Source organism: Dipodomys merriami, unplaced genomic scaffold (genome assembly GCF_024711535.1).
Source record: "Dipodomys merriami isolate MVZ:Mamm:240054 unplaced genomic scaffold, mDipMer1.0.p SCAF_120, whole genome shotgun sequence".
Taxonomy (NCBI): domain Eukaryota; kingdom Metazoa; phylum Chordata; class Mammalia; order Rodentia; family Heteromyidae; genus Dipodomys; species Dipodomys merriami.
In genome coordinates, this window is record NW_027202494.1 from 768337 (window position 1) to 779021 (window position 10685).

A 10685-nucleotide genomic window follows, 5' to 3' on the forward strand; every position below is an offset into this window, starting at 1 on the left:
ATCGTGTGTCGCTGTCGGGTCGGTGCCATTGCTCCCACATTACGTGGCAGGTGGATGGGGCCCGTGGAGCCCCCTGGAGGCCGCCGTGGCTCCCGGGCTGGCTGGGGTCACGCCAAGACCACAGAGTGGTGGCAGCTCCAGGGCTCTTTGGCACCACTCTAATCAATTAATTAACTAGTTAATTCATTAATTTTCTGCTGGTCCTGGGGCTTGAACCCAGGGCCTGTGAGCCATGCCTCAGCTCTTCCACTCAAGCCTTTCTACTACGTGAACCGTAACTCCACTTCCAGCCTCTCGGTATGGTTCATTGTAGGTAAGAATTTCATAGGCTTCCCTGTCCAGGCTGGCTTTGAGCCATGCTTCTCAGATCTCAGCCTCCCGAGTACCCAGTTTTACGGGCGTGAGCCACCAGCACCTGGCAGTCTCAATCCTTTAAACAAAATGAGTTGGGCACACGTGGCCGGCCGCACGGCCTTCTGCTCCCACGTCCTAGCCTCTCTCTGCTCCCAATACTAAACAAAGAAGCGAAGACATGAAGGCTGTGGAGCGAGGAGAATCCTGCGTGTCAGGATGTGTGAAATGCCCTCCGCAGCTGCAGGCCACCCAGGGCAGAGTATTTTTAGAGCATCTGCAGTTCCTTCTGGACCTTAGGCTCCGGCTCCCGGCCCAGGCAGCACCTGAGGTGGAGGAGTGAATTTATAACAGGAAGCCTTTGATTCGTGAGCCTTTATGTTTTTGAAGTCGTCCAAAGCAGGGCTGTGAAGCAACTGGCTTGCTTTAAAGAATAGGACGTCCCTGCTCCACGCGGGGGCTAGGCCGAGTCTTCCTCTACACGGGAGGGCAGGTCTGTGGGTTCAAAGCAAGGAAGCACCGGTCTGTCCGCCCCACCCCCGCATCCCTACTCCCGCCCTCCTGCCCTCCTCCTCCCTGCTCCACCCTGGGGACGGGAGGACGGGGGTGGGGGGTGGGGGGGGTGTGCCTTGGCCCTCCGCCACTCCCACCCCACGCCCCCCCCCAGTCCCTCCCTTCAATTTGACGTCTGATCTCAGTGTACCAAGAAGGAAGAAATCTGGTGACCTTAAGTACGAGTGTGTAGGGCTCTGGCCTTACCATCCCATCTACCGTGGCGCTGTGGGAAGAGTGGCTGGACCCCGGGCAAAACCTTAACAAGACCCTAGCTCAAAACACAATCCAGCAGTCTGGGCGCGGTGGCTCACGTCTCTAATCCCAGCTAGCGGTGGCCATATAAAGAAAGAGTCCTGCAAGACCCTAGCTCAGCCCGGTGGTGTAGGTGAGCTGGCTTGTGCCTGTAGTTAGGAGGAGACGGAAGTGGAGACAGGAAGACCTGGCCTGGGACTGGGCCCGGGGGGGCCAGAGGCCCCGAGTCCCCTGAGGACCGGGAGTCCACACAGGACATCCAGGCTGCAGCCCCTCACGGGTGCAGTAGGCCTTCGTGTGTCCCCGTGGCCATCCCCAAGGCTCTGCTGTCCCCACCCCCTGTCCCGCGGCTCTCACCACCCACCACCCCGCGGGTGGCCTTTGGGAAGTGACCCGGATACCCGACGAACTCTGACTGCTCCCACAGTGCTACAAGGTGGGTGCTTAGATCTCTTCTGCTCAGGGGAAGAGAACAGCCCACTGCACAGGGGACACGGGACAGGGGACACGGGACAGTGCACAGGGGACACAGCGCACAGGGGACATGGGGACAGCGCACAGGGGACATGGGCAACACACAGGGGACATGGGACAGTGCACAGGGGACATGGGGACAGCGCACAGGGGACATGGGCAGCACACAGGGGACATGGGACAGTGCACACGGGACACGGGCAGCGCCCAGGGCTTGTCCTGCCGCTGTGGGCGCTGCGCCCGGGCCGCCCCGCAGTCTGTACACGTGTCTCTGCCGTCCCCCCCCGGGGCCGCAGGGCGCCGCCGAGCGCTGTGATGTCCAGCGTCTCACAGCCGGGTGCACAGCGTCCTCCGGCGTCCACGCGTGTGTGGAGACGCTGAGTGGCAACGTTGCAGCCGTCAGAACAGGGCTTGATTCAGAGCTCAGGCCCACACCGAGGGAAGCTGGCCCCAAATGCACCAACGTGGGGGTCGGGGGCAGAGATGGGGCCAGCTACAACCCAGGACAGCAGAAGCGGGGGCCAGGCCTGCCCCCCCCCGGGAGCCAGTGGCTGGCGGCTTGGACTTACGCTTGGGCTTCAGACAAAACCAGGTCCTGGGTGTAAACCCTCGGGGTCCTGGGAAATGCATACCGCCCACAGCTGTGTTTCGGGGTGATTTGCTAGGACCCCCCCCCAAGGCCTCGCCCTCTTGAAGACAGGAAGGACCCCACCTGTGGTATGGACGAATTCCTGCCACGCAGGCACAGGGCACCTGCCCGGCCACCCTCCGAGGAGAGCGCAGGTGAGGGCTCCGCCCTTCACCCCCTGTGGCAGGCCCGAGCCGGCGTGACCCCCCCCCCCCCCGTGATGCGCTTCCCTTGGGAGCCGGGTCTGGACAAACAGGAAGGTTGGTGCCGCGCTGCGGTTTTACGGGCTTCCCAGGGCGCTTTCGCAGGGTGGGGGCGGGAGGGTGAACAATGCCTGTGTGCGTGGAGCGAGCGCCCGCCATGTGCTTTCTGCATTCGGCCGGACACAATTGACCAGCTGTCCGGACGGCGGGGTGGACGGCACTGACCCGCAGCCCCACCCCTGACCGGTGACGGCCTTTCAGAGACCCCAGGGTCCCAGGGGGTGCTTCTGTGGCAGGCGATGACTTCCCAAGTCAAGGCTAAAGATGGGGGGAGGGGCTGGAGTCCTGAACTCAAGGCAGGGCACTGCCCCTGAGCTTTGTAAAAAGCCTTTTTGCTCAAAGCTAGAGCTCTACCACTTAAGCCACAGCTGCACTTCCAGTGTTTCTGGTGGTTCATGGGAGATAGTCTCACCACTTCCCTGTCCGGGCTGGCTTTGAACCGCGATCCTCAGATCTCAGCCTCCTGAGTAGCTAGGATGACAGGCGCGAGCCACCGGCGCCCGCTGTAGGACTATTTGTAAAAATAGCTCTTCAGCACATATTTAAAACGTCTCCCAAGGCCTGGGCTTGTGCCCCGTGGTGTCCCGTGGGGGCACGGACACACGCGCATGTGGCAGCCACCTCACCCTGGGCGGCTGTGGGAGGCTGGGGCAGGGCCGCCCTGCGTGGGTCCGGGAGGGGTGCAGTTGATTTCCGTTAGCAGGGCCGGGCGTGAAACCTGGGCGCTCTACCGCTGGGCACATGCCCATCCTCGAGTGCTCTTCGAGGGTTGCTTCTGGAAGCTCAAGAGAGCTAGGTTCAAATCCCCGGGTTGAAGCCGTGTTGCTGGTCTCCTCGGCCACGCAACCCCGGGGCCCCGACGTGGAGGGAGCTCTGCGCTGTACCGGCAGGATCTTTCTTCTGTCATTTGATTTTACTTTGTTCTGCTTTGTCTTATTTTATTTTAGTGTCACTTAAGTGTGTGTGCACACGCGCACACGTGCTGGTCTTGGTGTTGAACTCAAGGCACTCTACCACTTGAACCACGGCTCCACTTCTGGCTTTGGGGCGGATAATTGGAGATAAGGGTCTTAGGGACTTTTCTTCCCCAGGCTGGCTTCAAACCGGGATCCTCGGATCTCAGCCTCCTCGGTAGCCAGGACTACAGCGGCCGGCGCGTGGCGTTCCTCGTGAGGCCGGGCTGCCGTGGGAGAGGCCGCACACAGCCTGAGAGCCGAGCCGTCCTCCCGTGGCTTCTCCTCTCTGAGCCTGGGCCAGCCTGGGTAGAGCAAGGCTGGCACCAGCGGCTCGGGGTGGAAGGGAGGACGTGGGGATGAGCGATGGTTCCCGCGCGGCGGCTCTGCGCATCCTACCTCAGCCACGGCAGGTGTCGCCACGGGAGATCGGTCCACGCGGGGCGCGCCTCTTGGTTCTCTTCCCCCCCATGAGAGGGACTGGGATCACGTGGGAACTCACAGCACCCTAAAATAGAAGCAGAGCCATCTCGGAGTGTGTTACAGCTGTTTCTAATGGCAAGAAATCTCTCCCCGGGGTTATGTAGACACGGCCGTAAAACCCACAACAATGGAAAAGGCCAGTGGGGGGAGGGGGATTAAGTGAAAGCAATGAGACTTTATTATTAGATGTCAGTGCTTGCAGCACAGTGGAAAAAAGAGAAGGAAGAGGGAAGGAGGGAGGGAGGGAAGGAAGGAGGGAGTTAGGGAAGGAGGGAAGGATGGCTGTCTGGACAGAACCTAGCGGTCACCCAGTTCTGCTCCGGTCCCCGGTGGGTGCGCTGCCCCACAGGTGACCGGTTCTGCTTCGTACCAGAGGGATCCCCCCTCTGGTAACCCCAGAATAGTGGTGGTGCCGGCCTGGCCCAGGACCTCAGCTCTTCGGGCCTCCTCTCTGCCCGGCCCTGGCCGGGGCGGCCACTCAGCCTCCCGCGGGGCTCCTGGCCGGGGCCTGGGGGCACACTGTGCTGACCCCCAGGCCGGGCAGCGGTATACCTGCACACACACACCCCAGGATGCCTGCTGCTACCCCCCGCACGTCCGCCCACTTCAGGGGTTCATGTGATCACCCACATTGGCCGTCTGCTCGCGAGGCCGGGGTTTGGAGCCAGGATGTGTCGTCCATACTTTGGAGGGACAGAGAAGGGGCGTAGACAGGGACAGGATGGCCTAGGTGTGGCAGGTTCGGAAGGGCCCTGACCGACCCCAACCGCCGGCATGTTCCACGCACGGTTCCACGTTGCGCCCCTCACGGGCCGGGCGCACAGAGAGGTTACACACAAGACCCCAGCCACACAGCTGGCTAGCAGAGCCAGACGGCTCCCATTGTTTTCTGTCCTAAATCCCCAGACCACAGGCCCTGGGCCTGAGCTGTCCTTGGCCTCTCTGATGGGGTTATAGTGCTGGGGGGGGGGCGGGGAGAGGAGGGGGGCGGGGAGAGGAAGGGGGAAGGGAGGACCCAGCTTGGAGCTGGTAGCACTTGGGACGGAGGGTACTTGCTGAAGGTGGTAACTAGGAGTCAGCCTGGTGAAAAGTGTTTTGGAGATCCATCTCCACGAGTGGTTGTGACAGGTACCTCTGCTCCCAGTCCCGCGGGAGGTAAACACGGGGGGATCGAGGTCCAGTTCTGCATAAACCGAGTGCCAAGCCTCGCAGGACCCAACGTGGCCACAGTTGCTCCGTGTGGAGGGAGTCACCCAGGGGTCTGCAAGGGCCATCCCTGCTCAACGCGTCCGTCTGCGGGGGAGAAGCGGGTGAGACTCCACCAGCCCCTGCCGCGTGTCCCCCTCCCACACCCCCCCCAGCTGTGTGGGTGGTGGGAAGCCCCACGCGGCCCTGGCCCTGGTCACAGCAGGACGTCTGGGGGGTGGGCCGCTGCCCTGGGGTGCCCGGAGCCCTGGAGCCAGGGGAGGGGTGAGGAGGGGGAGGAGGAGGGGGAGCTTAGCAGAGCCCTGTCCCCCCTACCCCCCCAGCCCCGCGGTGTCTGCCTTGCACTGTATCTGACCTCTGCAGAGCTGCAGTGTTTGCTGGAAAGGAGAAAGCCAGCCTGCACGGCCTGTCATCCCTCACCCAAATGAGCCCTTCAGCAAATGTAAATACGCTCTCCCTCCTAATCCCCACCCAGCTCCAGCGGTCATTTGTAAGCGCCTGTCTCCGGCTCAGCTCGGACTGGCCGCCCTGTGCTCCCCGAGTCTCCTGGAAACCCCGGGCCGGACTCGCCCAGGGCGGGTGGCAGCCGTGCCCACCCTGGGAGCGGGACAGCCCGCCTACGGCTCAGAGCCTGGGCTGCACCCACATCTAGAGGTAGGGGCGGGCCAGCTCCGTCCAGCGGCCCCGCCCCAGCAAGACCCGGCCTGGGGCGCTCCGTCCAGCGGCTGCGCCCAGCCCCAGGGCCTGCCCCTGCTCCCACGCTGACCCCGGCACGGCCCCCGCCCCCAGGGCTCGGACCCCGCGGGTCCCCTGCCCAGGAAGATGGAGACCGCCAGGAGCAGAGGGAGACACGGCAGCAGGACGCTCCCGGCCCCACCCACTGGCTGAAGACCCCCAACCCAACGAAACGGGGCCTGGATTCCAGAACTCTCCGTAGACCACCACCATCCCACCCCACGAGAGACAAGTGTGAGCACCCGGGGTGACCCCAGCGGGACCCCGGAACTGGGCCTGTGCCAGCAGGCGGGGGATGCTCGTACACGCCGCAGGGAGCTCCGTCTTCCAGCCCCCGGGACGCCGCCCGGGCACAGCGGCGGCACGGCACGGCCCCCCGTGGCGCTGGGGAGCCGGGTTCTACCTGGCTGCAGACCCGTGGTTTTGTCCACGCAAGAAGAGCCGCAGCTCCTGTGGGGCAGGGCCCCCCCCTTCTCTTTTCAAATAAAGTCTGGTTTACAGCTAGTAAGAGGAGAACTTTGTTCACTAATGCAAGCACACACACACACCGCCGCAGGACGTTCATGGTAAGGAGGCAGGGTAGGGCACTCAAGGCTCTCTTGGCACCACATCCACAACACTTACTTCTGCTCATTAAACCTGTTCTGAAGAGGGGTGTGGCCCTTCGGAAGGAGGTCCCGGCCCCTCATCTATCCTCCTGTCCTGCTGTGAGAAACTCGGATGTGTGGGCTGGAGCTCCGGCAGCCATCTTGGAGCGCGAAGCCTGACTTCAGGGAGGCCGCATGGCGCCGGGCCCCTTCTGGGTTCGCACGGGCGGCGCCCTGGCGGCGAGGTCCCTTCCCGAGTTATGAAGGAAGCGCCGGGGTCGGAGCTGGCGTGAGCTGTGCGTCCGTGTAGTGTCTTCCACCTCATACCTGTCTGCGGACCGCCACCAAAGGTGGTCGGGCTGCTTTCCACCCCAGGAGAGCGCGCTGCCCCGCCGCTGGGCGGCCGGGGAGGCTGGAGGTGGGGCGCGCGGGCGGTGCGCGAGCGGGAGGCGTGGATGGGAGGCGTGGGCGGGAGGCGCGTGAGCGGGAGGCGTGGATGGGAGGCACGTGGATGGGAGGCGCATGGATGGGAGGCGCGTGGATGGGAGGCGCGTGGATGGGAGGCGCGTGGGTGGGAGGTGCGTGGATGGGAGGCGTGGGTGGGAGGTGCGTGGATGGGAGGCGTGGATGGGCGGTGCGTGGATGGGAGGCGTGGAAGGGAGGCACATGGGTGGGAGGCGTGGATGGGAGGCACGTGGGCGGGAGGCGTGGATGGGAGGCGTGGATGGGAGGCGTGGATGTGAGGCGTGGATGGGAGGTGTGGATGGGAGGCGCGTGGGCAGGAGGCGTGGATGGGAGGTGCGTGGATGGGAGGCGCGTGGATGGGAGGCGTGGGTGGGAGGTGTGGATGGGAGGCGCGTGGGCGGGAGGCGTGGATGGGAGGCGTGGATGGGAGGTGTGGATGGGAGGCGTGGTTGGGAGGCGCGTGGATGGGAGGCGTGGATGGGAGGCGCGTGGGTGGGAGGCATGGATGGGAGGTGCGTGGATGGGAGGCGCGTGGATGGGAGGCGTGGATGGGAGGCGCGTGGGTGGGAGGCGTGGATGGGAGGTGCGTGGGTGGGAGGCGCGTGGATGGGAGGCGTGGGTGGGAGGCGTGGGTGGGAGGTGTGGATGGGAGGCGCGTGGGTGGGAGGCGTGGGTGGGAGGCGTGGGTGGGAGGTGTGGATGGGAGGCGCGTGGGTGGGAGGCGCGTGGATGGGAGGTGTGGATGGGAGGCGTGGATGGGAGGCGTGGATGGGAGGCGTGGATGGGAGGCGCGTGGATGGGAGGCGCGTGGATGGGAGGCGTGGATGGGCGGCGCGTGGATGGGAGGTGTGGATGGGAGGCGTGGATGGGAGGCGTGGATGGGAGGCGCGTGGATGGGAGGCGTGGATGGGAGGCGTGGATGGGAGGCGCGTGGGTGGGAGGCGCGTGGGTGGGAGGCGCATGGATGGGAGGCGCGTGGATGGGAGGCATGGATGGGAGGCGTGGATGGGAGGTGTGTGGATGGGAGGCGTGGAAGGAAGGCGTGGATGGGAGGCATGGATGGGAGGCGCGTGGGTGGGAGGCGTGGATGGGAGGCATGGATGGGAGGCGTGGATGGGAGGTGTGTGGATGGGAGGCATGGATGGGAGGCGTGGATGGGAGGCGTGGATGGGAGGCGCGAGGATGGGAGGCGCGTGGATGGGAGGTGTGGATGTGAGGCGCGGATGGGAGGCGTGGATGTGAGGCGCGGATGGGAGGCGTGGATGGGAGGCGTGGATGGGAGGCGTGGATGGGAGGCGTGGATGGGAGGCGTGGATGGGAGGCGCATGGATGGGAGGCGTGGATGGGAGGCGCATGGATGGGAGGCGTGGATGGGAGGCGCATGGATGGGAGGCGTGGATGGACGGCGCGTGGATGGGCTGCGCGTGCTCGCACGGCAGATCCAGCCAACGCGGGCCTGGGTCCTGCAGCAGCCACAGCTCGCGGGGCATCACGGTGAGCGAAGGTGGCGTGGGGCCTGGCCGCGTGGCGCTGACGTGCCGCTGACGCGCCCTCCTGCGGGCGATTTACTCCGTCCTGCCCGCCGGCCTTTAAGCGGCTGTGGCGCGGAGGGGCGCGCGGAGGCCCCATTAGTGTGAATTATGGCACCTGAGGAGAGGGAGGATCGTAAACGCGTTCCCGGGGAAAGCAAGTATTTATGACCGACTTGCTGTAATTCATCTCCAGCTTGACTTGGTGCAAGGGGACCCCAGGACCCCAGCCATGGAGGCTGGGGGGGGAGGCTGGGGGGAGGAGGCCGGGAGGGGAGGAGGGGGAGGCTGGGGGGGAGGCTGGGGGGAGGAGGCCGGGAGGAGAGGAGGGGGAGGCTGGGGGGAGGAGGCCGGGAGGGGAGGAGGGGGAGGCTGGGGGGGGGAGGCCAGGAGGGGAGGAGGGGGAGGCTGGGGGAAGGAGGCTGGGGGGAGGAGGCCGGGAGGGGAGGAGGGGGAGGCTGGGGGGAGGAGGCTGGGAGGAGAGGAGGGGGAGGCTGGGGGGGAGGCTGGGGGGAGGAGGCCGGGAGGGGAGGAGGGGGAGGCTGGGGGGAGGAGGCCGGGAGGGGAGGAGGGGGAGGGGAGGAGGCCGGGAGGGGAGGAGGCCGGGAGGGGAGGAGGGGGAGGGGAGGAGGCCGGGAGGGGAGGAGGGGGAGGCTGGGGGGAGGAGGCCGGGAGGGGAGGAGGGGGAGGCTGGGGGGAGGAGGCCGGGAGGGGAGGAGGGGGAGGCTGGGGGGAGGAGGCCGGGAGGAGAGGAGGGGGAGGGGAGGAGGGGGAGGGGAGGAGGGGGAGGCTGGGGGAAGGAGGCTGGGGGAGGGAGGCTGGAGGGATGGCGTCCTATGCTTCTTACAGGCGGGAGGCTGGGCTTCTGGAAGTCCCTTCCCCACCCCCGGGGTGGTCTCCGCCTTGGGTCCAGTTGGGGCCATGGGGGCTCAGTTCCCAGGAGAGGACCGCGTGTGAGTGGTGACTCACAGGTGTGTGGTGGGTGTGCATACGTGTGTGCACACGTGTACGTGTGTGCGTGCGCTTGTGGGACTGCATGTCAGCAGCAGCTCCCTTCCCCCCACCCCCAGCTGTGGGGCTCTGGTGACCGACCCGGCTAGAACCTTCCACCCGAGATGTCAGCCCGGGACGGGGCCCTCCTGGTGTCCTCCCTGCCCTCCCGGCGCCCCCCCTCCCGGCTCCCCCCCTCTCCCGGCGTCCGGCAGCTGTGTATAGAAGAGAAGCTGGCGCGTCTTGTGTGTGGGGGTCCATGGACCTCCCCTCGGCTCGCCGAGGCTCTCTGGCTTTGTGCTGGCGGGTTGAGGTATGAGTGTTCTCTGGGTGGCTTTGAACCGTGACCGGCGGCTCCCGGCCTCCCGTGCCGCTCCGGGACGCAGCCCCGGAGGGCCTGGCTTTGTGTGTTCAGTGCTGACTCGCGGGAGGAAGCGACGCACTGAGCACGGGATGCCCAGGCTTGCGGCAGTGGGTGAGTCTTCCCAGCCCTGGCGTTCCACAGGGGGGTTCGAATTCAGGGCTTTGCACCTGCCAGGCAGGTGCTGGACTGCTTGAGCCATGTGCCTGGTCGTCATCATTAGCATCAGCATCACCACCATCATCACCACCACCATCACCACCACCATCATCACCACCACCATCATCACCACCATCATCACCACCACCATCATCACCACCATCATCACCACCATCATCACCACCACCATCATCACTACCATCATCACCACCATCATCACCACCATCATCACCACCATCACCACCACCATCATCACCACCACCATCATCACCACCATCATCACCACCACCATCATCACCACCATCACCACCACCATCATCACCACCGTCACCACCACCATCATCACTACCATCATCACCACCACCATCACCACCACCATCATCACCACCATCATCACCACCATCATCACCACCATCATCACTATCACCACCATCATCACTACCATCATCACCACCATCATCATCATCACCATCATCACCACCATCATCACCACCGTCACCACCACCATCATCACTACCATCATCACCACCATCATCACCACCATCATCACCACCATCATCACTATCACCACCATCATCACTACCATCATCACCACCATCATCATCATCACCATCATCACCACCATCATCACCACCGTCACCACCACCATCATCACTACCATCATCACTACCATCATCACCACCATCATCACCAA

The 10685-nt window shown here is 64.7% G+C and overlaps 1 long non-coding RNA gene across 1 annotated transcript in view; it reads left to right on the forward strand.

Annotated features, from left to right (window-relative positions):
* Positions 1–5917, forward strand: part of LOC138823516 (uncharacterized) — a 28667-nt gene extending 22750 nt beyond the window's left edge. The window contains exons 2-3 of the long non-coding RNA XR_011370845.1: positions 5088–5269; positions 5489–5917. This is a non-coding gene — a long non-coding RNA (uncharacterized lncRNA). The remainder of the gene's footprint in view (positions 1–5087; positions 5270–5488) is intronic.
* The last annotated feature ends 4768 nt before the right edge of the window (positions 5918–10685 follow it).